Genomic DNA, 25,400 nt, shown 5'->3' on the forward strand with positions numbered 1-25,400 from the left:
GCAGATAACCCGGGAAGTGTCCCCGTGTTCTCAGAAAGTGTCCCTGGCAGCTGTCTGGGAGTCCTGCTGGCACAGGTGAGGGGAACCTGAGGCCGGGCAGGTAGGTGCAAAAGGCCAGGTGAGGGTATGGCTCATTGTGGCTTCCTGGTGAGCCTGTGTTCAGAGTGTCAAAGCAGGGTGTCACGTTCCATCTGGAAGCCAACAGTTCCAAGGTCCCTCATTTGAAAAGATGGGGTCAGGACGTGATACCTTGTTGATGGCTCGGGGGCCGAGGGCTTGAATCAGGCCTGGCTCTTTGCCGCCCTGTGGCCCAGCTGTTCCTGAGTTCCTGCGTGCTCTTGGAGGGCCCCTCCCTCTGCTGCCGGCCCAGGACTACCCGGGGCCATTTCCACCTGCTGATGGGAAATATCAGAGATATTTATTGCCTGCTTTATCTGAGGACCGTTATCGTAAGGGACCTGGTGTTTGCGGACGAGTTCTGTGAATACTTGATTTATGAAACGCGAGGGGAGTTTTGTATTTGCACTTGCAAATGCTGAGGAGTCAGTTCCAAGAAGAGCCCTTATTTGAAGTGCTGTAAAGTGTCAAATTAGCATCAATGACTAGGAGTTTCCCATAAGCCACCTGGGCCTGACGGTCCTCTTCTTTAGTTCTGAAATTCTCTAGAAACGAGGTTCCAGGACCTGTTCAAGAGCCTGTCTCTTAGTGTCAGCACCCAGCTCTTAGCGGTTTCTCTTCCTCTCTTAAATGACTCACCCAAGTCCCTCTGGCTGTAGGGCAGTTGCCCGGGACTCTGAGGCCCCCTTCTTCCCCTCTGCCTGGGGGCATGTCTGCTGGGGCTCGGAGCTTGCATGGAGCTGTGCTGGTGTCCTTTCCCATAAGCGGGCTTTTCTCAGTTTTCACAGTCTTGCTTTATAGATGGCTTAGAACCTCTCACCTGTTCTTATTTCTCCTCGTGACCAGCAGTGCCCTGGGCAGGGGAGAAGCCAGCGGCTCTGGACTTTGGGGAACGGCCTTTGGAACACACACACACACACACACGGACACACACACAAACACTCATACACACAACTGGTATTTAAAATAATTGCATAGAGGAAAAGACAGGATCAGCCCTGGCCAAACCCATTTCTTGGCCAGCTGTGGCACACAGAGCGCCCGGCCTGCAGTAGGTGCTCAGGACTTTACTTGAGCCGAGTGCAGTCATGTAACACGTACAGAAATTTGGATTCAACTCTCGTCACGTGACCTGCCAACCATGGCCGAACACTGTGAAAGGGGGCACCCCTTATGGTCGTCAGTGGTTCCGGTGGGGTGGTTTGGCCTCGGCGGGGCGTGCCAGCTGCCTGCAGAGGGGCCGCTCGGGGCAAGCCAGGAGTGGGCAGGGGATCTCGACTGTGAGTCACGCTGTGGGGGCCGGGAATGCAACGCAGGAGCCGAGGGGCCTGGGCTCAGCCTCACATCCTGCAGGGAGACCCGAGGCTCTGGGAAGGGCAGGGCTGCCCTGGTTCCGTTCCTGCCCTTCACGTCGATTCCGACAGACCTGGTTCACAACCTGGGTCCACTTACTGGCAGTGACTGTGACCCACCTCGGTTTGCCAAGGACCGCGTGGGCCGGGGAGCCCTCTGCCTGGTGCCCGGTCCGTAGTAGGTGCTCATTAAACAGCGGTGCCGCCCCCAGGTTTGGTGACCAGCACAGGTTGGTGGCAGCTTGCCCTCTCGTAGTTTCTCTGCATCGTTTTATTCGCGCAGACTTCCGGAGCCCAGCCTGGCCCTCCCACCGTCCTCCCTGTGTCCATCTGACTGAGCATCCGTGTACTGCTCTCCCCCTTCCCCGCCTAGTTTTCTGAGCGCGGTAAACCCGTGGTCAGCAGCCCGAGCTGAGTTTGACGTGGGGCCAGCAGAGGCTGGGGCGCCGAGAGGAGCTTCTCCCCATGTGGGAGCCACTGACCAGAGCCTGCTTTGCTCGGCTCGTCCCCCCGACGTCCGGGGACAGGATCCCCTGGAAAGCACGCACGTAAGCAAGACCCCGGCTCCTCCCCGCTGCACCGCTGCCTGCCCTGGTCCCGTTTGGGGACCGTCCCCGCCCCACGGCAGTTGTGGACGGGCAGGCAGAGCTGGGGCTCCAGACTGCAGGACGGGAGCAGGCCTGGGGAGGTCAGGCCCCTCACTCAGGTGTGACTTCCTGGGATGGGCTTGGGAAGGCCGTCACCATGTGAGAGTTGGCTCTGAGCGCAGAGACAGCAGACACTCGCCCAGGTTCCCACGGGCCAGATCCGCCTTTTGCCCTCCAGGAGCCCCATCCGGTGGGGACGCCCAGGCTAGTCCAGATGTGCCTGGTGGCGCTCAGTGATGTCAGACCGTGAAGATGTGATGCTTGTTCTGCTGTCCCCCGACTGCCACCACCAGCCCGGCGCGGGCAGAAGGATCGATCAGTAGGGTCGAGTCCAATCTCTGCCGACCGGAATTGCCTGGAGCCCGTGTTGAGAGTGACACTGCGGCCAATTCTTGCCTGGTTGGGAAAGGGCTTGGGGGTGGCTGTGCTCTCTCATGGGGGTGGGTGGGGGCAGGGATTTAAGGTTTCTTTTGCACTTTTTGCCTGGGTGTCCTCCACTTACATAGGATTCAGGAGCAGAGAGGATCCTTATGGGATAGCTGGCTAGTTAGTCTTAGGCTGGCTTAGAAATTTCCAGGTGTTTTTTTTTTCTTTGCTATTATTGAAGGAGGCTTATAGCATTCAGGTCCTGTCTGGGTTCTGGGTGGCGGAGTTCTTCTACTAAACAGCTGCCTCTCAGCTTCCCAAGTCTCTCAAATTGGAGTCATTCCTTGAGAAGCGAAAAGGCGTTCACTCCTCGGTCCTCCCAGCCATCTACCCGCTAAGCATTCAGTTGACCAAGAATTTATTAAACACTTACTGTGGCAGAGATCAAACAGAGAGACTTGCATGACCTTTGCCTTCCGAGGGTCACCCAGATGAGCCGTTGTGCAGGTCACGGTAGAAAAAAGGGGTGGGAAAGTGAAGGCTCTGAACTCTGCCCCTGGAGCTGGCCGTGCTGGCCCACCGTGTGGCCGTGACCCCGGAGCCCTTCCTCTGCCGTGTGGGTGCAGAGCGGGTCCTGTGCAGTGTGAGCTCGGCTGCAGCAAAAGCCCCCCGTCGTAGGGGAGGGATCACCCCTCTTCCCAGGAAGCCACCGTGCGGAGTTGGGCTGATGCGCCGGCATATTCTTCCTGTTTCCAGAACCAGCAGGGTCCCCCACCCGCCCCCTGGCCCCTGGAGAGGAGCTGGTGTTTTGGGGTGCATGAAATTCCAGAAGGTGTTTCCTGACCCTGGGAGGAGCGCTGGGAGGGGCAGCTCATGCCGACTGGGCTCCCTCTGCTTCCCGGCCCGCGGCAGGCAGGTGGACCCCCGGAGACGCTGGAGGGCTGCAGGACCCCGGGTGCAGCCAGCCGTCTCTCATCCATCCAGAGCACGGCGATGGAGGGGGTGGGCGGCGGGGAGAGGGGCTTCCTGTCGGTTAGACCCAGTGTGGATCGCGCTCTGCGGGTACTTGGACTCTTTGAGCTTTCGTTTCTGCAGGGATAGAACGAGGACATGACGGCCCAGGGCGCGGTAGTGTCATGCGGCCTCAGCCAGGAAGCAAACACACGGGTCTTCTCACTGTTACTAGTAATTTGTCCCTCTGCTCACCCATCCGGCGAGCTCCAGCAGGCGCTGAGGGATCCAGAAAGTTGGTTCCGGAAGTCTTTTTTTTTTTTTTTTTGGCCCCTGTCCCTGGTATTTTCCCGAATGGTCGCATTAAAGGTATTAGGTTTCTGCTCAAACCAGTCCCATCAGGGAAGGTTTGAGCAAAGGACCTGAGATGGGAGCTAAAGGCCAAGCCGCCTGGTGTGGAAAGCGGCAGCCGGTGGGGCTGGCCGCTGAGGCCGGGGCCCTGCTCCCTCCTTGATGTTCCTTCTCGCGTTCCTTCGAGTCCTGTTCTGGGCGTCCGTCAGATGCACAGGGCCTAGGAAGGGAAGGAGCGCGGGAAGGCCGAGTGGGCGGCCGGGATGGGCTGGGTCTTCCCGGGATGCCTTAGCGTGGAATCTGGTTGGTAGTTTTGGACGGAAGATCCTGGTGAGGCTGCAGGGTTTTTGTGGCTTTCTTCTGGTGTCTTGGTCCCAGAGATTGTGGATAAAAGTCACCGTGGAAGGACAGCCTCGTCTCCTCGCTGTGAGCCTCCTAAGTAGGGCGCTGAAGTGGTGGCTTTGCCAACACGTCTGGTCCCGCCTGGCATTGCTGCTGGGGTCGGTCCAGGCAGCGACCCTGGGCTGGCGACTTTCCCGGAACCTCATTTCCTCATCTGGAAGATGCGACTGGTCGTACCAGCTCTCCCCTGTTGATCGGAGCCCCACGGGCGCTGTGTTACGGACAGCTCTTCGTGCGGGCTGGGACCCGGTGGTCAGTGAACAGACGGAGATTTCATCATCATCTTCATTATAATCCTTTGTGGACCAGCCACCTACTGGGCGTGTTTACTTGCACCGTGAAGCCAGGGGTGGAACTGAGAAAGCTTTGTAGGAGGCGAGTCTGTCCTCTGGGTGGGCATCAGGCAGGGAGGGAGGAGGGAGCGGGGGCCCAGGGGGTGGACCCCAGCCTCCAGGAGGCCATGGCCGGCCTCTGGCTCTGAGTGGTCCTGGACCGTCTTTCCTGGGACCCGCTCCCGGTTTCCTGCCAGTTCACTCACTCACTCGTTCTCATCGCGGGCCTTCCTGCAGGCTGCCCCTCGGCCTGCAAGGCCCTCACCACACCGCAGGGCCACCACCCTCACCTCCCGGGGCCTTGGCTCAAATCGCGCTATTTAAAACGGTGGGGATGCCCCCTGGGCCCAGTGCTACCCACCGTCTAAGCAGTTTCCTTCCTTGCCAGGGCTGCGGGTCACAGTGCCCTGAGCGGACCACGGGCTGCCTGGCTGTAGGGACGTTCATGCTCTCTTCTGGTGCCTAGAATCCAGCCTGGGATGGGGGGCAGTGCACCAATCTGTCTTTGCGTGAGTCTGTGGCTCTTACTGGAGGAGCTGGGAAGCTGTTGGTGGCGACGGGGTGAGGGTGAGGCATGTCGCAGAAGGCCCTGGTGCCCTTGGTGGGTCAGGAGGCCCAGGCGGGCCCGGGGGGGCCCCCATCGCCCACGTCGGGGGCCCGATTCCCTGCGTGTCCCCAGCCTGGGCCGCCCTGGACCTGCAGCCCTACCTGGTCAGCTCGGCTCACGTTAGCCCCCCGTTTTGAGTGGAATTAACAACCCGGGAGGAAGGTCTGCGAGGCTGCTTCTCTCATCTGAGTTGAGCAGAGCACACCCTCTAGTAAACGGGTTGAATTCTCCTATTTATCATCCATGAAAACATTTTGCTGGGCTCAGAAACTTCCGAAGTGGTTAAACCTGGCCTTCAGCATGGCTGGGGGCGGACAACAGGCCTCTCCTTAAGTCAGTGCACGAGGTGGGGCGCGCAGTGTTTCCCCCAAGTGCCGGCCCTGCCGGGAGCCCTCCCGCCGGCACCCCTCCCGTGCTTCCCACCTCCTGCGGAGCCCGGTGCGCTGTGTGCCCAGATCTTTGCATCTGTGAGCTCCTGCCGTCTTCAGGGGCCTCAGGAAGTGAGGAAGGAAACCAAGGCCCAGAGAGAGGCTGCGTCTCACTTGTGTCCCGCGGCAGTGGTGGAACTGGGGGGTCGATTCGGGTCCTGCGGACGGCGGAGGCCGAGTTCTGCGTTCTGCCGCGCCCCTTCCCTCTGCCAAGCGAGGCAGCTGTTTGCAGGGGCAAGGAGTGGTCAGCTCTGTGGAATTCTGCCATCTGCAGGGGGCTGGGAAGCTAATGTGGGGCCGGTGTGGAGGCCAGGAGGGCGATATGGGGGCCGGGAGGCGGCGTGGAGGCTGGCAGGGCTGTCTGGGGAGAGGCCACAGGAGGCCTGACTCAGGAGGGGAGGGCTGACCATCAGCTTTTTTTTTTTTTTTTGCGGTACGCGGGCCTCTCACTGTTGTGGCCTCTCCCGTTGCGGAGCACAGGCTCGGCGGCCATGGCTCACGGGCCCAGCCGCTCCACGGCATGTGGGATCTTCCCGGACCGGGGCACGAACCTGCGTCCCCTGCATCGGCAGGCGGACTCTCAACCACTGCGCCACCAGGGAAGCCCTGAGCATCAGCTTTTTAAAGGGCACAAGGAGGTGCATTCCCTCCTGCAGTGGATTAAACCGTCTGGGTCTGTCTCTGGAGGCCAGGAGGAGGCGGAAGGCAGGGCCTTGCTGAATCGGAGTGAGTCCACTTTTATCTGTTTTCTCTTTCGTATTGTGCCTGACATCTCGCTTATAGGAAGTGTTCTGAAGAGGTTAAAAGCACAGTTTGAAACGAGGGGTCCGTAACAGCTGAGGAAACCCACCTCCCTGGGATCAGGGCTCTAGGAGGCGGGGGCTAGGGCTGGGGCCTCACAGGCTGCCTGAGGGCCCTGGTGGTGGGCAGGCTGGTCACAGCTGTCCTGGATGTGGGAAGCAGGCCCTGTCCGCCAGCATCCCAGTCCGTCCGACTGTCCGCAGGTCAGCTGCCACCTGCTCTGGCTGCGTCCAGAGCCTGGATCTGCTGCCCCGGCCCCAGGGCCCCTCGGTGGTTGTCTCTGCGGGAGAGGTGCCCTTCCTCCTGGCCCTCTGTCCCACTCTTCCTCTCTGCCTGGGACCCTCTTTTATCATCAGCCTGTCCTTCCCCTCCTCCGTCCCCCTGGCATGGCAGCGCCTGGCACATGCCGCCACCCCCTGCAGAGCCCTGGGCAGGCATCACTTATCGATCCCAGCACCTTCCCACCGAGCCCCTCTGCAGGCACCCAGGGCCCTGACAGTCTACTGGATTTGGCACACGGGAGGAAACCAGTTTGCTCTGCCAGACCTCCCATCAATCCCGCTATTGCCATGACCCCTTCTCTTGCCCGGCCCCTCCGGCAAACACTCACCACCGGACTCCTTGAGAGTGCCGATGCTTCTGGGAGCCAGGCGAAAGTGGGCCCATTGAGGCACCTTCGGGGGCTTGGGACAGAGTGTGACGCTGGGGAGCGGGCTTGACCCACACAGGTCGCCTCACCCTGGGGGCTGTCGTTTTCCCATCTGTAAAATGGGTCTGCAGATGGGCCCCGTCTCAGCTGCTGGAGGAAGATTTGAGACGGTGCGGCTGCCTGTCTGCGTGCGTGAGTCCCGGGGGTGGTGCCCTCGTTGTACCAGCCCGCGCGGAGCCGGTGGCGGTGGCCTTGGCAGCGGGGCAGGGGGGTGGCCGACAGCCCATCCCGCTGTGCCTGGAGTGCCAACCTCACCCGCCACCCTCGCCCCGCTGCCCTGCGTTCGAGATCGAGATGTCAGTTCCTCCTCGATGAATGCAGGCAGCTCCCGGGCTCTGCTCAGGGAAGGAGCAGGCAGCCTCGGGGCATCCATCCGACAGCCCGATCTCCTCGCCCGGGCCTCCCCGTGTGCGCTCGTTTCCCTGGCGTTAGTTCATGCGTTTGCCGAGCGCGGCTGCTCTGCGCTCACCTGCGGCCTGTCTGCTGCCGAGGCCTGTCTGCTGCCGATGCCGGGGCTGCAGCGAGCTCATCGGCGGGGCACCCCCGCCCGGATGTCGTCAGGAGGCGACCCAGGCTGGCGTCCTCTGCATGCGCGCGGCGCTAATTACCGATTAAAATGCGGCTGCCGAGGGGCAGGCGTGCCTCCGGGCCCCGCAGAGCCACCTGCAGGCCTTTTGGCTGGGGCTGTGCGAGCGTCTGCTTGAAAACGTTTCCTCCTTTTAACTGAGGGTTGTCATTTCAGGATGTTTTTAGCCCGTCCGCTTTCAGAGGAACTCACCACCGGGCACACGTGTGTACACACGCGTGCAGGCACACGCAGAGTCAGATAAGCCGTTCAGATGCTGACCCCACGTTTTCTCACTGGTGCTGGGAGTGGTTTTCTCTCTGCTTCCTGGCCGTCATCGCCCGCATAGTGGACAAGGGTTGGGAGAGTCTCGTTTTTTGTTTTATAAATTTATTTATTTTTGCCTGTGTTGGGTCTTCGTTGCTGCGCGCGGGCTTTCTCTAGTTGCGGCGAGCAAGGGCTACTCTTCATCGCGGTGCGCGGGCTTCTCATCGCGGTGGCTTCTCTTGTTGCGGAGCACGGGCTCTAGGCGCGCGGGCTTCAGTAGTTGTGGCTCGTGGGCTCAGTAGTTGTGGCTCGCGAGCTCTAGAGCACAGGCTCAGTAGTTGTGACCCATGGGCTTAGTTGCTGCGCGGCATGTGGGATCAAGTTCCCCGACCAGGGCTTGAACCCGTGTCCCCTGCGTTGGCAGGCAGATTCTTAACCACTGCGCCACCAGGGGAGACCAGGAAGTTTCCATTCTGGTGGTTGAGTCCCTGAAGGTCTGATGAGCTGTGAGTGATCTGGGTCCACCGCCCTGTGGGAGATGGGCAGGTCTTGTGTGTGAGGCCCGGGAGCCTCTGGGCCTTTGTTTTGGCCCCTCTACCCCTGGAAGGGGTTCAGGGAGGAGCTGATGGCCAGGGAGGTGTCTCCGTGGTAGGACTCGTGGGCGAGTCCTACCCATCGACTCCTTTCTCACTTAGGATCATTCCTGGGGAGAGGGGACTTGGGTGCCTGTGGTGGCAGCAGACACGTGCAATGGAGAAGTCGGGGTGGGGGGTTAGGAGCGTTGCGTCCAAGCCCTGCTTTGGCCGCTGCACCTCCTGGCACGTGGGCAGGCCCCTGTGCTCCTCTCTGGCCTCAGTTTCCCCATCTGTGAACAGAGGGTTGGACCGGCTGGCTGACCTCTTGGCGGTGGTTGTTGTGGGGGGGCCTTTCTGGTCCCTGTGGGTGTCGGGTGAGCTGCACACCTCGTGGTTCACTCTCATCCGTGACTTGTACCCCGAGGGCCCCACCCAAGGGGGCTGGGAGCTCGAATTTTCTCAACTAGTCCTGGCATCACTCATGCATGCTATTTTTTTGGTCTGTGTCCACAGTTAATTAAATTTTAATGGGCTAATTGTTTCTCCCTAGTGCCCCAAGAGATTGTTTCTGTTGAAGCCTGACAACTTGATGTTTGCAGCAAAAAAGCCGAATGAGACCAAGAAAAAAAGAAGAAAAAAAACAAGATGTAAATAATTAATTGTAACAAAGTGTTCCTTCTTGGCATCCTGGAAGGCCTTTCCCAAGGAATACTGCTTCTTCAAATAGCACGTGGCAGGTGGGGGTCTGTGGCCGGTCAGGCCTTCGGGGTTTATGGGCAGTGCCTCTGAATCACAAAGTGTGTGGCTGTGACCTTGTTGGGGGAGAGACCCCGCTGTGGTTCAGACCTTTGCCCATTTACCCCAGGTCCGCACCAGCAAGGGTGCTGGTTCAACCGCCTGACATGCCGGTTAGGGAGTTTCGGCTCGAGCCCTGGAGTATTCCTCCTGCGTCGTCCTTTTTGACTGTGGTTCCTTCAGAAAAAATATTGTGATAAAATGGACCTAATGTGAAATTTACCTTTTTAACCATTTTAAAGCGTACATTTCAGCGGCATTCCATATGTTTACAGTGCCGTGTAGCCGTCACCACTGTCTCGTTCCGGAACTTTTTGATCAGAGTTCCGAAGGAAACCCCAGTTCCTCCTCCCCCATCCCGCAGCCCCTGGCAACCACTGATCTCTGTCTACAGATTTGCCCATTCTGGACATTTCATATAGACACAATCACACGGGATGTGGCCTTCAGTTTCTGTTCGGGCTTCTTTCACTCGGCGTAATGTGTTCAAGTTCATCGACGCCGTAGCGTGTGTCAGGATTCCCTTCCTCTCTCAGGCTGGGTAGTATTCCGTTGTAAGGCTGGACCAGATCTTGTTGATCCATACCCGTTGCCGGGCCTTTGGGCAGTTGCTACGTCTTGGCTGTTGTGAGCACGGCTGCTGTGCCCGTGCGTGTGCAAAGCTTTGCTCGCCACTTTTATTCTTGGATTCCTAAACCTGCAGCCCTCTCAGCTTCCAAGGCTCTGGGCCCCAGAGGGCCGAGCACCCTCGCTATGGAGTGAAGCCCGCGCTCGGTCCCAAGAGGAGGTGCCCCACCCCCAGCCTGGCCCCCAGCCTGGCTCTCGCTCTCTGAGGGGAAGCGTGGGAGCAGATTGGTGTCCAGTCTCACGTGTGTGGGTTCCGGCTCTCGGGCGGGCCTTGCGGAATATGGGGTTGTTTACAAACGAGATCTGTGGGCCAGGTGAGGCTGGGGGGTACTGTTAGTCACGCTAGGAACACAGGTGTGCAAATATCTTTCTGAGTCCCTGCTTTCATTTCATTCGATTATATACCCAGAAGTGGAATTACCAGATCAGATGGTGGTTTTGTGTTACCTTTTTTTGAGGCACCAGCATAATGGTTTCCACAGCTTCTGCACCATGTTACATCCCACCGACCGCGCACAAGGTTCCGATTTCCCCACCTTCTCACCAACACTTGTTACCTTCTGTGTGTGTGTGTGTGTGTGTTTGATAATAGCCCCCCTAATGGGTGTGGCGTGGTCTCTCATTGTGGTTTTGATTTGCATTCCCTGGTGATCGGTGATGACGGGCATCCTTTCATGTGCTTATTGGCCATCTGTGTACCTCCTCTGGAGAAATGTTCATTCAAGTCTTTGCTCATCTTTTAATCATATTTTTGGCTTGTTTTTTCCCTTTTCGTTTGACCATATATTTGAGGGAGGACAGATGCTCAGCTTTTAGGACAGGGCCTCTGTGGGAGGGGCAGCCAGTGCCACTTGCTGACGGGCAGTTGGTGAAATGTTCACAGAATGCCCAGGGTCTGCCCAGTCCAGCCCACCTCTCCCCTGTTCCCAGAACCCCACCTTCCAAAGCTCCCTCTACCCCAGTACTCTCCCTACCAGGCCACCAGGGCACTAGGCACACCTGCTTCCCCGGCACTGAGTATCAGGCCCCTTCCCTGGGTGGGAAACCCAGGCAGGTGGACACTTCTGGGGTCACAGCTGGGTCAGAGCCAAGGGTGGACGTTCTTTTCCCCCCAGCTCAGCCAGGTAGGGCGGGCTGGGGCTGTCCCGCCGCCTCCCAGGAACGGGGTAGAGAAGCCTCCAGGGCCTGCAAAGCAATCTGAAACCAGACAGCGCCCGGCCCCTCAGCAGCTCTCGATGGTTCCGTCCTGCGTTGCGGGCATCAGTCAGCACACCTGCATGCCATTACCTGGCCCACTAAACCCGCCCGCGCTGGGACGCACCCGGGCTAAGTGCTACCTGCAAACGTCGTTAGAACAACCCTCACGTCCAGTCCTCGTGGCTTAATTTCCATGAAGAATGAACGTCTGGGCAGATGGGCTCCGTGGAGATTTGTGTTAATCAGCGGTTGATTTCTCGTACTCGCTCAGGCCCCGGGCTTCCTCATGGGCCGGGGAGCCGGGTGGGAACGTGGGGAGGCAGCTCTGAAGTCAGAGCCGGTCTCGAGGGCAGCCTTCGGGGATGCTGGGGGGCTCCTCTCAGATGCAGTGGGGGTCGCTGGGTGTCTGAAAGTAAAGATGCTCCTTCAAGGAGGGCTAGGAGTCGGCGACAACCAGGGGGATCGGGCGTGACGTTCATGGAGAACGTGAACACGGGCTGACGCCGGGCTGATTACAGACGAGAGCGCCTAATGGGGGCAGTTGTGGCCAGTAGCCGGCACACTGGTCTAGGGAGGACTGGACCATTCCTAGCCATCCTGGGAAGACCAGGCCCTTGGGCTCGGTGCAGCTGTGTCACCACGGTGGCCGTCATGAGGCACCCCCGGGAATGAGGCGGCTGTGACCTCGGCCCCGGTCACACCTCCTTTATGGCCCCTGGCTTCGGCCGGTGTGTGGCCTCATGCTCTGCGAACCCTCTCGAATCTCTTCGCTGCAGGTGGGCACAGGCAAGGTGAGTGTTCTCGGGTCCCTTCTATTTACTTTTTATTTTATTTTTAAAATTCTGAATTCTACCTTTTTTTTTTTGGCCGTGCCACGCGGCTTGTGGGATCTTAGTTCCTTGTCCAGGGATTGAACCCGGGGCCACAGCAGTGAAAGCGCCGAGTCCTAACCACTGGACCGCCAGGGAATTCTGCTTTTTAATTTGAACAAATCCCGCATATCAAAGACAAATAACTAGCCCGCATCTGACATATACGTAACTAGTTGGAGTTTTATTCAGCGTTGTGGGCTGCGGAAAACAAAATCATTAAACTGAATTGAGGCCAGAATCTTAAATGTCAACAATCATCCTTTCGCAATAGTAACTACAGATTTACTTTAAAAAAAATAATTAAAAAATAAAAATACAAAAGAAATACGATAAGTAAATTTGGTATGGCCAAAATGACTTCACTCTGTTGAAGCTCTTAGAGCGAAGAGCTTTTAGACCGGGAGGAACAGGTCGGTGTCACGGGACCGGCAGGGATGGGCTGAGAGGAGGGTCCCTGGCTGCAGCCCCAGGTCGGTCTGTGGGGCTGCAGAGATTGGGGTCAGGGAAGTGGGACCTGGTGTATTTGGGCTCAAGACTCGGGGTCCGGATTCCTTAGAGCGAGACACAGCTTTCCTTCCGGACATTCAGTGGTCTTTCATTCATTCAGCAAACACTGTGGCGTGCCCACGGGCCAGGTGCCGCGGTCAGGGTGGTGAGTGGCCGGCTCCCACTGTCCCCGCTCTCCAGCTGGCGAGGCGGGGGCGGATCTCCCCCATGCCTGAGCCTGGAGGCCGAGGGCTGGGGTCTTCGGGAGAACCCCGAGTCTGCATCCCCAGCTTGGGTCCTCCAAGGACCCTTTGAGTGCCCCCATGTTTCCTCTTAGGACTTTGAGTTTTCAAAGAGTACACATATGAAACCAATGACAAGTCATTAGTTTTCCCATTTTTAATTAGAGACTAATTATGCGTTACACTTGATCCACCGCGTTAGCCCTGCCCCACGCGGAGGGCGCAATGGCCAGAAAGGGTGCGGGTGGGAAGTTATGAGTTGGGACATTCAGTCTGGGTGTGTTCATGGTACTTGGAGAGCTCTGGGACTGTGACCTTCACCCGGGGACTGTGACCTTCAAGGACCCCAGTGCCTTTCACTATGGAGGACACGGGGTCATCAGCAGCAGCTGTGGTGGCTGCACCCCGTCCCGGGCCAACCCAAGGCTCCCCTGTGTCGTCAGCCGGGATGGTGGAGGGCAAGTATCTAGGGAGGAATGGCTCCCCGCCAGTGTCAGCCTGGTCTCCACGGGGCTGTGGGCCCCCATGCCCATGCGAGTGGGCAGGCAGAGGGGCCCCTGCACACCTCTCTGCCCAACCAGCCGGACTCTCCTCTTTGACCCAGTGACATGGTTCCGGGACGGCCCGGCATCTCTTCCTCCGTGAAGCCGCCGTGGGTTGCTCCAGCACAGATCCTAGAATGGCTGGCCTTGGCAGTCTTCCAGCCAGAGCCCTTGTTGTGCCGGTGGGGCACGGAGGCCCTCTGTGGGTCTGAGGAGAGCCCAGGCTCTCTCTCCTGGCCCCTGGAGCCCAGGTCCCGGGTGATGGGAGGGCCGGGCATGGCCTCTAGGGGCTGACCAGGGTGAGGCTCGCAGCTCAACATCTATAGCAGATCCCTTTACCTGTTCGAGCTGCCGCTTTCCCACTGGGAGGCCTGGCCCCTGGCAGGTAGTAGGGTCCGGCCTGTGGCAGGTCCACACCCGGGCCTCCTTGGCCTCTCCGTAGCACCTGGCATGGGGTGGCAGTGCCCAGGCCGGGCAGGGTTGAGCACACAGAAAGCCGCCCCGGGGTCTGGGGCCAGCAGAAGCTGACTCTGGGCTCTGCTGAAGGATGGCAGGGCGGGACGGGCCGGGCCTTCCACCTCGCGGCCCAGGGATGCCGAGGGCATGCTCTTTGTTTTGCTTCCCTGAAACAGACCCCATCCGTCTGGCTCTGGCTTCTGTGCCGTTTCCGGCTTGCATTCCTTTTTGATACTGAAATATTTTAGCGGGTGGCAAAAATGGCCCAGTGCCCTTTCTCCCTCCCGAGACGAGAGGAATGTTCAAGAAAATTCCGTTGCCCTGGCGCCTTCCCTGGCTGAGCAGGCAGCCTATGACCCGTGGATTAGAATGGCAGGGAGACCAGCCCGCTGTGCTGGCCACTGGGGTCCGTGAGGCCCTGGGCTAGGAGTCTGGGCACCTGGGTTCCAGGAACCCCTCAACTGGGGTTGCGCGGCCTCAGGGCGGGTCTCGGGACGCGGCTCCACGGCCGAGCGAGGAACGCGGAGGCCTGGAGCCTTCGAGCCTGATTTCAGAGCCCAGCTGGGCCCTCTCTGGTGGCGAGGACTGGGATGTTGCCTCTGTTTCCCATTCGTCCCTGCTCCACAGGTGGGCTGTGGGCACCTGGGAAGGATGGCGCCCCACGCATAGAAGGTTCTGGAGCAGCCTGTGGTGGTAGTTTTACCTTTCACTGGGTAGCGGGGTGTGTGTCAGAAATGCAGAGACACGGCAGCAAGGGGGGCCCGAGGGGGGTGTGGAGAGTCAAGCGGTAAACCCCGAGGGCCGAGCCAGGCCTGGATGAGAGGAGAGGTGGGGATCCGAGGTGGTGGGGACGCTGTGAAAGGACCGTGGTGGTCTTTCGGGGGCTGTGGGTCCCCGGGGCTGAGAAGGCGGTGTGCGGGGGGAGTCAGGCCCGCCCAATTTCAGTTCTGCTTCCGTGTCCGTTACATGTGTGACCTCGGTCCTCTGCACAGCCTCGCTGGCCTCATCTACAAAATGGGAAGCAAGATGATATCACGTTAAAGCAGCCCCGTGACGTTGGGAGGAGGGAGTCTGGAGCGCCAGCCTTGTCCTGGCGCCAGCGAGCGCTCAGAAATCCCCCCCACCAGGGGCTAGGCACCTGCGAGCGCTCAGAAATCCCCCCCCACCAGGGGCTCTCATCTCTGGCCTGGATCCCTAGATGTGTCTAGTGGTGTGGTAACGGGGGGGTAAGCGCTGGGCATGGGTTAGAGCACAGAAGCGCTGGATAACTCAGAAAGAAGACCCTTACCGTTGGCGGTCTTTCAACCAGCTTCTAGCAGCGCTGGAAGCATCCACTGCTCTTAGCGTTTCTCATGGTTTCCCTGTTAATGCAAATGGAGAAATCACCGCAAGACGTCTTTCAACTGGAAAAGGAGAGATGTCCTACTACTGTGGGCATGTCATTAGGAAAAGCAAATTAACTCGTGTTTAATGGTGTTAGAATCTCGATCACTTTGGAAAATGGGGTTGGTGAGGCGGGAAATGAGAAATCGCGGGCGCCCTTTGGAGGAGGTCGGGGAAAAGGAGAGTCTCAGGAGTGTTTGGGAGTGGCGGGTGCTGGGTCTGGATGGGGGTCTCAGCTGGGTGAGGGCTGCAGGGTGGGCGGGATCCAGCGTTTTCCACAATGTTGTGTAAATTCTCTCCTTCGTGGTCCCAGTCTCTGCAAGCAGGGTGCGGGGCTGCCGTAGCCTGAAGGTTTGTGTCCACCTCTCCTCCAAATTCATATGTTGAAACCTAGTCCCCAGGGTGATGGTGTTAGGAGGTGGGGCCTTTGGGGGTGATGAGGTCATGAGGGTGGAGCCTTATGAATGGGGTTCGTGCCCTTATCAGAGAGGCCCCAGGGAGCTCCCTTGTACCTTCTGCCATGTGAGGGCACAGCGAGACGAGCCGGCCTGTGAACCAGGAGGCGGGTCCTCACCAGACACCGAATCTGCCAGCCACCCTGTCTGCGGTATTCGGTGATAGCCTGGATGGACTGAGACAGGGTCCACCCAGCCTTTTCTGTCTCCAGGGCTCTCTCTCTGGGGTCTTTTGGGCTCTGATCTGGGGGGCGGGGAGACAGAACCAGCTCAGCCCTTTAAGGGTGCTCACCTGGCAGGTTGTCCCCCCAGCTTCAGTTTCCTCACCCATAAAAGGGAGGGTGACACCTGCCTCTGGGGGGACTTAGGGAGCAAGTGAAACCCCATGGGTCAGTCCCCGTCAGGTCTGAGTTGACTTGATTGGAATAGCGGCCCCTCTGTGCGGTGTTTACCTTTTCAGTGGGACCAGTATTTTGTTTTTGAGTCGCTAATGGCACTTTGGGGATTATGTCTTTGCAACTCATTAAAAATGATAGCTCGATCTTTTGTGAACATAAAAAAAACCCTTCTAGCAAAAGTATGAGTTTTCTGCTTCTTTTGTGGTGGGTTCCCAGATCTCTGATAAGTCATAAAGAATATTCAACTTGACGTTCCACCATTAGAGAATCATTCCTTTGACTTAAGTTCCTATTGATATAGGTAACCCGGTAGGCTTTATCTCTCACTTCTCAGTGCCGAGGAGTTTGCAGGTCCTCTCTTGAGGATGGGTTCCGATCAGGAACGGAGAGAGAACTTGGGCCCAGCACAGGGGAGGACAGCGCTGGGGCCCCGGAGGAAGAGAGGTGCAGAGCCCGGATAATTGAATGAGCTCTCGGGCCGGCCCGTCACTGGCCCTTGGGTGGGGAGGGATGGTCCGGAGCCTGCTTGGTTTTGATGGACAGAGACTTTTCGCAGTAGGCAAGGAGGGAAGCCCAGGACAGACAGAGCTGCGGCCAGTCCAAGAAACCCAGCGGGAGTGGAGGGATGGAGCTTCCTCTGTCTGTCGGGCAAACTGGGCCGGCTTTCCTTCTGCTCCGATTCTGGAATCCACAGAGGTGCTTCTCCCCATCCCCTGCTCTCCCTCCCTACCCCCTTTCGCCCTCTTCATGGCCACTGAGACTCCCACTCACCCACCCGTGTTCTTCGAGCACCAGACTCCCCACTAAAAGTCACATGGATTCCCAGAACGACCCCGTTGGGCCCAGATGCCAGCTCTGGAGTAGCGGGCGAATATGCCCGTGTGTCTGGGTTTGCGCTGCCTTTGTCTGCGCCCCCCCCTTCCCTCTCTACAGAGAGGGCTTTATCCCGAGGAGGGAAGCTTCCCCCATGAATCACTGTCAGTTAGCTGTCAGCGCAGTTCATGCATGCGTCGTGCTCCTTTAGTCCGCCTTATCTGCGCCAGACCAAGCCTCCTCCAAGGAGCAGGTGATAAGCCGTGAGCAGCACAGCCGCGTCTGGGAAAAGACCCTCCTTCTCCTGCCGCTCCCTGTGGCCGTGGCCTGTGCCCATTTCCTGGCAGGCCCTGGGAAGGCAAGATGTGGGTGCGCTTGTGTGGGTGCTGTGAGTGTGTGTGTGTACATGTGTGCGTGTGTGTCCACGTATGTGTGTGGTGCGTGTATGGGTGCATGTGTGCGTGTGTGTCCACGTATGTGTGTGGTGTGTGTGGTGCGTGTATGGGTGCATGTGTGCGTGTGTGTCCACGTATGTGTGTGGTGTGTGTGGTGCGTGTATGGGTGCATGTGTGCGTGTGTGTCCACGTATGTGTGTGGTGTGTGTGTGTGTACATGTGCCTTGTGGTGTGTGTATGGGTGCATGTGTGTGGTATGTGTGTACATGTGCGCGTGTGTGTCCACGTATGTGTGTGTGGTGTGTGTACATGTGCCTTGTGTGTGACGGGTGCATGTGTGTGTGCATGTGTCTGTGTGTGTGCATGTGCCTGTGTGGTGTGTGATGGGCGCGTGTGTGTGGTATGTGTGTACATGTGCGTGTGTGTGATGTGTGTCCATGTGCCTGTGCGGTGTGTGTCTGTGTGCATGTGTCTTGTGTGCCATGTTGTGCACGTGAGCTCTGCACCCTCAAGGCTTCCACTGGGCTCTTCCCCGGAGACGAGGGACTCACTGAAGGCTCGTGTTCTTGGGGTGCTTCGCAAAACAACCAGGGCCCCTCACCTGGCATTTTCTTCCAAAGAAGCTTCCTTGTTGTGCAGCTCTGCTCCTGGTTCCTGGGGGTGTGTCTGCAGGGAAGGAAGTGCGGGGACAGGGTGCGGCGGCTGGGTGGCGAGGGGCCCCTGTGTCCACCTGGGGCAAATCTGATATCACCAGGGCCCGTGAGGACTAGATCCGGGGGCCCTTGTCAGCACGTGTGTGCCAGGAAGGGAAGGAGAGTAAACACACATAGCATAACATTTACCATTTTAACAACTTGAAAGTGTGCAGTTCTGCGGCGTTAAATAAATTCATAGGCAGAGCAATCACCACCGCTGTCTAGTTCCAGAACCTTCCATCACCCTGGAAGGAAACCCCACACCTGTCAGCAGCCACTCCCCACTCCGCCCTCCCCCAGCCCCTGGCAGCCACCAGTCTGCTTTTGGGCTCTGTGGATTCACTTCTTCCGGACCTTTCATGTAAGTGGACTCCTGCTACATGTCGTTTCTGTGTCTGGCTTCTTTCCCTCAGCGTGACGTTTCCAAGGTTCATCCACATTGTACACGTCAGGACTTTATCCTTTTTATGGCTGAGGAATATCGCATTGTGGGATCTGCATGTTCATCTGTCGATGGCCACGGGCTTGTTGGTTACCGTGAACAGAGCTGTGTGAACACTCGTGTACGGGTGTTAGTTTGACCGCCTGCTTCAGTGCTCTGGGTACACGCCTAGGAGCGGAATTGCCGGGTTACGTGGTGAGCCTGGGTCTAACTTACCGGAGCCACCGACTTTCTGACTTGACGGGACAGCCCAGGGCACCTTCTGGGGTTTAGGGCCTGAGGTATTTAGGCTGAGTTGTCATTTTTGGTTGGGTGGTGTTTGTGTTTCAGGATTAATGTTGACCTATAACAGAGCTGACATCCCTGCCACTGGAGCTGGGATGTTTATGGCGTTACGGGGCTCTGGACAGAAACCTCCCGTGGGGCAGGGCTTTCCCAAGGGGGCCCACCTTCTCCCCTGGGACTGACTGGGGAAACCTGCTGGCATCGCTGCATGCTCTTCTCTATGGGGGGCCCACCTCCTGCTCCCCCATAATCTCTCCATGGCCATCCCCAAAGGGCAGTCTGCCGCTGCATCTCTGTGACTGTCCGGATGGCCTCCCCGTGGCTCCCTGACAGGGTCTCCACGTCCCAAGTCCAGAACCTGAGCATCTCCTTGTGGTCGGGTGTCGTCCAGCTCCTCTGCTCTGGCCCCACTGGAGGGTTTGGGGACAGGAGGGATACCAGAGGGTTGCAGGGGCGGGGGCTCCTGTGGGGGGAGATGTTTCCGGGTGGGGGAGGGGAGGAAGGAGCTCACTAGCTTCCTTACCAGCCATTGGGTTCTGTGCGTCCTTGTTCGCCGCCAGCGAGCAGGCAGGGAGGTGGAGGGCTGCTGGGGGTCCTGGGACCAGCTAAGGAGCCGGAGGCCACACTGTCCTGCCTCCACCTGGAGCTGGGGGTTGTCCAGACCAGAACTCTCTGCTGTCCCTCACTCTCCCTCTCAACGCCCCACATCCATCATTGCCCCCATGATCTATCCCAGCAGCTCTCGGTGGGGCCATTCTGCCCCCAGGAAACACGTGGTGATATCTCGAGACAGTTTTTAAATGAATGTATTTATTTATTTTTGGCCGCGTTGGGTCTTCGTTGCTGCACATGGGCTTTCTCTAGAGCGGGGGCTACTCTTCGTTGTGGTGCGCGGGCTTCTCATTGCAGCGGTTTCTCTTGTTGCGGAGCACGGGCTCTAGGCAGGTGGGCTTCAGTAGTTGTGGCACGCAGGCTCAGTAGTTGTGGCTCGCGGGCTCTAGAGCACAGGCTCAGTAGTTGTGGCGCATGGGCTTAGTTGCTCCGCGGCATGTGGGATCTTCCCGGACCAGGGCTTGAACCTGTGTCCCCTGCATTGGCAGGTGGATTCTTAACCACTGGGCCGCCAGGGAAGCCCCTTGAGATGTTTTTGATGGGCACAGCTAGGGGACAGGGGATGCTACTGGCGTTTGGTGGGTAGGGGGTACAGCCCCCCCACACAGAGCATCCAGCCCCAAAGCTCCATCGCCTGAATTCCCTAGAATCGACCTCTGCGTGCCACCTCCCCTGCTGTCAGCTGAGTCCCCGGATTCCTTTTCTTGTCTGCTCTCTGCTGTAGCCCCTGCTCCCGCGCCCGCCGCCTGCAGGCTGTTCTAGACACAGCAGCCAAAGTCACCTTTCAGATGCAGGTCTGCTTGTGCACTTCCTCTGCTCAAAGGCTCTGTTGGGTCCGCGCTCACTCAGGGGAACAGCCAGCATCCCCGCGAGGATTGGCCAGGCCCACGGGACCCGGCCCTGCCGTGGCGCCCCCTGCCCGGCTCTGCTGGCCTCTTTGCAGCTGCTCCATCAGGCCAGGCTGTTCTCCCCTCCGACCCGGCGCTGGCTGGTCCCCCTGCCTGGACCGCCTTCCCCAGAGGGCTGCCCGGCCCCTCCCTCACGGCCTTCAGGTCCTCTGGCAGCTCTGACCCCTCCCTCCCCCCCACGCCCCACCCGTCCCCTGCCCTGTGCCCTCCAGCATGCTGATAAGCGTCTTATTAATACGCTCCTGTCACTAGCCCTAGAGAAGGCTGGTCCCATGAGAAGAGGGGTCTGTCTTGTTCACCTCCGGATCTCAGAAACCAGAGCAGGGCCTGGCACACAGTTCCGGCCCCATATACGTTTGCAGACTGAAAGAATGATTCAGCCCCGCCTGGCAGGAGTTTCTGGAGATGGCCGCAGGCATCCTTTCTTTCTTCCCCACATACACGTGGGCCTCTGTCTGGGGGCCTGCGTCTTTCTGGAGTATAGCCGGTTTTTACCGTTCATCTCCTGTGCTGATTGAACAGACCCACGTTCTGAGGGCTGCAGGCAGAACAGATTTCCCCATGGTGATGCGTTCGCTGAGGGAGGTGGGGCTGGGCCCGGGGGCGGCTCCTGCGCTCTCTGGAAGCAGGAAGCGCAAGCCAGACTCTGGGGAAGGGCCAGCTGGAGCCCTTAATGCCGGTTGAGTGCTGTGTGGACACCCCGCTCGGGAGCCATCCAGGACCTCCCAGAATCGCCTGGGTTGTGCTCTCCGTTTGCTAGAGAGCGTAAAGCGGCTTCGCAGGGGGCAGGACCTGGCCAGGGCGTCCAGCACCCGGGGAGCAGAGTGTTCAGAGCCTGCGTTCTCAGAGGACCCCTGCCTGGACTATGTCCCTGCAGCAGTCAGCGACTCTGCGGGTCTTAGTGGGGGCTCTCCGAGCAGCCCTTCCGGGTGGACGCGGCTCTCTGCACGGATCCAGAACATTGACCCAATCCAGCTGGGCGGCCCGGGGCACCTGTGCAGTGTCTCCTCTTGGGGTTTTGTTATGGGGCCAGAGTACGTCACGAATGTGCCAGCACTTTGAGGAGATACTTTCAGTAGAAAAGTGTGATGGGGACAGAATGTCACCGAGAGGGGACAGCATGCCCTCCAGTGCGCACAGCTGTTCCCACAGGTGTATGCATGGCTCAGCAGAAAGGTGTGAATTAGGGACTAAAAGAAAGCCCTTTCCTTTACTTAATTCTCAGAACACTCGTGAGAGCAAGCGTGTGGGTTTTCCCCACCAAGCCATTCTGACCCTGCAGTTAACACAGACCCCACAGGTGGAGGGCTCAGCCCCATGCCCGTCACAGGGCCAGGTTGTCACCTGTGCTTCTGACCGACTGGCTATAAATTGGGGCTTCCCGCCAACCCCTCCTCGGGTTCAATAATTTGCTAGAACAGCCCACAGAACTCAGGAAAGCACTTTGCCTCCTATTACCCGTTTGTTATGAAGGGTGCAGGTCAGGGACAGTTAGATGAAAAGGTAAATAGGGCCAGGAGTGGGGAAGGGGTGAGGCTCCCGTGCCCTCCCCAGGAGCATCTCCCTCCCAGCATCTCTGTGTGCTCACCAACGCGGAAGCCCTCCGGACCCCACGGTTCAGGGACTTTTATGGAGGCTTCCTCACGCCGGCATGATTCAGTATTAACTCGATCTCCAGCCACTCTCCCTTCCCTGGAGGATGGCTGGCTTGGTTTCTCTGGTGACCAGCCCCCGTCCTGAACTACCCACGAGCCCACCCAGAGTCACCTCATTAGAATAAAAGCCGCCTCCTACGACCCCAGAAATCCCAAGGGTCTTAGAAGCTCCACGTCAGGAAGCGGGAGCAGAGACCAAATATTTATATTTCTTCTGCTGGCACAGGGACGAAGGTCACGGCGGGGACCGCACACCCTCCCGTGTACACTTTTCCCACAGGTGTGCACTCTGTCACCCGGCTCTACTGCGAAGATCTATCAGTCACAGTGTCTTCTGGGAGAAAAGAAGTCCCTGCAAACTTGTCTGGAGGCGCCTGAATGCATTTCCTCTGGGCAGTGATGCAAACCATGGCCCTCAAGCTTGCGTTGGCATTACAGCGGTAGAGCAGAGGGAGTGTGTTTACAAATGCAGGGTCCTGGGTCCCCCTTGCAGGGGACTGTGATTCAGCAGGTCTGGGTGGCGGCCCGGGGTTCTGAACCTTTCACCAGGGCCCAGGTGGCGTCACAGGTCGGGCCTGAGAGTCACGCCCTGGGCAACCCAGACACGAGACTTGGGCTGCAGGTTTTTATCTCGACCAGGAGGCTGGCCGGGGGCGAAGAGTCAGCTAAGTGCCTGCTGGCCCTGGGCTGGGGCTAGGCTCCCTCAGGAGTGACACTGTCCATACAGTGGGGTGGGGTCGCCGAGGAGGGCAGGAGGGGACCTGTGGGGTGAGGGCTGTGTTTCCTGGGTACGTACAAATGTCAAAACTGATCGGGTTACACACTTTAAGTATATGCAGTTTATTGTACGTGGATCATACTTGAATAGAGCTGTTAACAGGTAACTACGTTTAGTTCCTCAGTTGCACCAGGCACATTTCAAGTACTTAGTGGCCACGTGTGTCTGCGGACATGGAGCATTTCTGTCCCCGCGGGAAGTCGTGTGGGATAGCGCTGCTCTGGGATCTGCCCTGGAGTGAGGCGTGCTCACAGGCATTTGTTAGACTAAGTCCTCTTCCCCAAGCACTTACAGATGCTCCTGTCAGACAGCTCTGGGCTCCACTTGCTTCCCCCCATTTTCTTGCAACTTTGGGAAAGTGACTCACTGGTCCTTCATCTATAAAGTGGGGTCAGTTCTGGGTACATTAGGGAACTCTCAGCACGGCGTTTCTCTGGTGCTGTGTCTTCACGTGGAAGACCCGAGCCCGCACCAGTTTGAATAGACAGCTGTGTATAGCAAAAAACCCAACACAGTGGTAGCCTAAACTCACAAATGCTTACTCTCTCCTAAAGGAAATTGGGAAGTAGGCAATGCAGGGCTGGCGTGACGCTGCCACGGAATCATCAGGGACCCAGGCACCTCCCGTCTTTCTTTCTGTCCCCTCATCACTGGCTTCCAGTCTCAAGGTCCCGGTCCAAAATGGCTTCAAGAGCCCTAGCCATTACTTCTCTCTTCTAGGCAGTAGGGAGGATGGTGAAGGGGAAGCAGACTCATTTAAGCAGACTTTGTGGGAGCTCCACTCACCGTTCTGGTTCCTCGTTACTGGCCAGATTGTACTCACGTGGCCTCGTACCATTACAGGGAAGCCTTGGAAATGTGGTCTTTGGTATTGGGCTGTCCCTGATAAAGAGGTAGTGCACCTGGTGAGACTGAAGGGCAGGATGGAGGATGGGAGGCCACCAGCTGCCCTGCAGCTGAGTTTCGGAGAGCGAGTCTGTAAGCTCATCCCTGTTGGCATGCACAAAGAATTTGAAGTTAATGCACATTTGGGGATTTAAGGGGACACATTAATAAATAGAAATACAGTGTTCAGGTGAGGTTTCAGAGTTGAGAAGAGGAGGGTCGGGTCTGGGTGTCTCCTCTGGCCCCGTGCACCTGTGTCCTTCATCTTCTACAAGGCTTTCTCTTCCTCTTGGCCCAGTCCGGGCGTCTGGTTTGCACAGCCCTGGCCAGACATTGGCAGGGACGGAGGAGACAGCCCAGCCACTGGCTGTGTTTGCGAGCGTCCTCCCACCACCGTTTGGCGAGTGCCGATGTGTGCCAAGCTCTATTCTGAGCGCTTCCTGTGTTAGCAAGGAGCCAACAGCGAGCGGCTGATCTAGACCTCTTGCAGATATGCGTGGCCGTGGGCTGGCTGGTGGAACGTGAGCTGGGTGGCTCTGCCACCCTCGACCATGTCAAGGGCGAGAAGTAACCTGGACTGTGCCCGGGCACCGAAGGCACAGTCTTGTTGGCTACGGCAGTTGGTCTGCCCTGACCCATTTTGCAGGTGAGGAAACTGAGGCTCACAGAAGTCGCTGGTTGTATATGGTTGTGCAGCTCCACAGTGGAGGAACTGGGTTTTGACCCCCCTGGTGGGCCCTGGGGCTCAAACTCAGCCCCAGGAGTGACTTTCAGGCCAGGGACTTTGAAAAGGCGGCACATGTCCACCCCGTCCTGGGGAAGGCAAAGGAGACGAGACCGTGCCCACCGGCAGAGGGTTTGTTGGAATGATTCCATAACCGGTTTTCTTAGTGCGCTGTCTCTGCAAGGATGGGGCTGGGCAGACTCGTGGTCTCTCCCGGGTTGCTCTGGGGGCCTGGGTTTGGGCCATACCTGGCAGTTTTGTAAGGTAAAGATCACGTGGTTCTCCTTTACTCCTTGTGCGCCCCGGTCCCTACTGGAAGGTGCGCAGGTTTGTCTTGGGATCCGAGGAGCTGAATTCCATGGCTGGCTCTGCTGGACCAAGATGCTCTTGCCTCCATCACGTCACCGGTGACTGGGCCCCGCACGGAGTTCTCAGAGCTGCAGGGGCTGCAAAACCCACCCGGGTCGGGGGGGGGCGCTGTGCTCCTGCCCCACGGTTTGTAGATGTGTCTGCCTCCGAGACCCAGAACAGGAAAGGCCTCTCCAGTTGGTCCCCTTCAGGGCTTCAGAATCGACTTGAAGCTGCTGCCCCATCCCTGAGTCTTCCTGGGCCATTAGGTTCAAAGGTTCCAGACTTTTCCACGGAGGCTTTGGTCTAGGTGCCCAGCTCTCACGACCTCAGGGTATTTGCCGTTTCTGTCGCGGTTCTCTGTGGGGGACAGAGTCGGGGGGCTGGCTTTCCCTCTGGGGAGGTGATGATTGCCCGTCTCTGGGGGGCAGGGGCCTGCGATCCCTTCTTCCATCCGGCCCGGTTTCTGCTTTGGGGAAGCGCTAGCAAATGCGTCTTTGTGACACCAAGTAAATGGTGCCCACGCACCACTCCAGACGTGGCTTCTGGAAAAAAGTGGGACCCAGTAATTCACTAATTAGCCTCCTTCAGTGCACACAGGGTTCGGGCGGCTGCCAATACGTATATTATAAAATGAAAAAACCGTGACCGGGGCCATGACAAACAGGGAGGAACAGTGAAGATGACACAGGAACAGATAGCACAGTCCCTGAAGGCCCTCTTGGGGACCGTGATTGTCCACAGTTGGGTTCTGTGCCACCTGAGGCTGATGTGAAATGAGAAAGATGCATCCTTGGTCCGAGTCCTTCCGAGGGGGGTGGTGGGGGCACGTCTCCACCGCCCGGGGAGCAGGGCTTTCCCACGCCCCGGGTTCCACCCGGGGCCCTCCTGGCACCTTTCCTGCCCTCGGGGCTCCTTGTCACACAACTCTGGGGGG

At 58.3% G+C, this 25,400-nt stretch overlaps 1 protein-coding gene across 14 annotated transcripts in view; it reads left to right on the plus strand.

Annotated features, from left to right (window-relative positions):
* The window catches only part of VAV2 (vav guanine nucleotide exchange factor 2), a 177,980-nt gene that overhangs the window by 40,794 nt on the left and 111,786 nt on the right, over positions 1-25,400 (plus strand). The gene's annotated exons all lie outside the window — the stretch shown is intronic.

The sequence above is a fragment of the Tursiops truncatus genome, chromosome 6 (genome assembly GCF_011762595.2).
Source record: "Tursiops truncatus isolate mTurTru1 chromosome 6, mTurTru1.mat.Y, whole genome shotgun sequence".
Taxonomy (NCBI): domain Eukaryota; kingdom Metazoa; phylum Chordata; class Mammalia; order Artiodactyla; family Delphinidae; genus Tursiops; species Tursiops truncatus.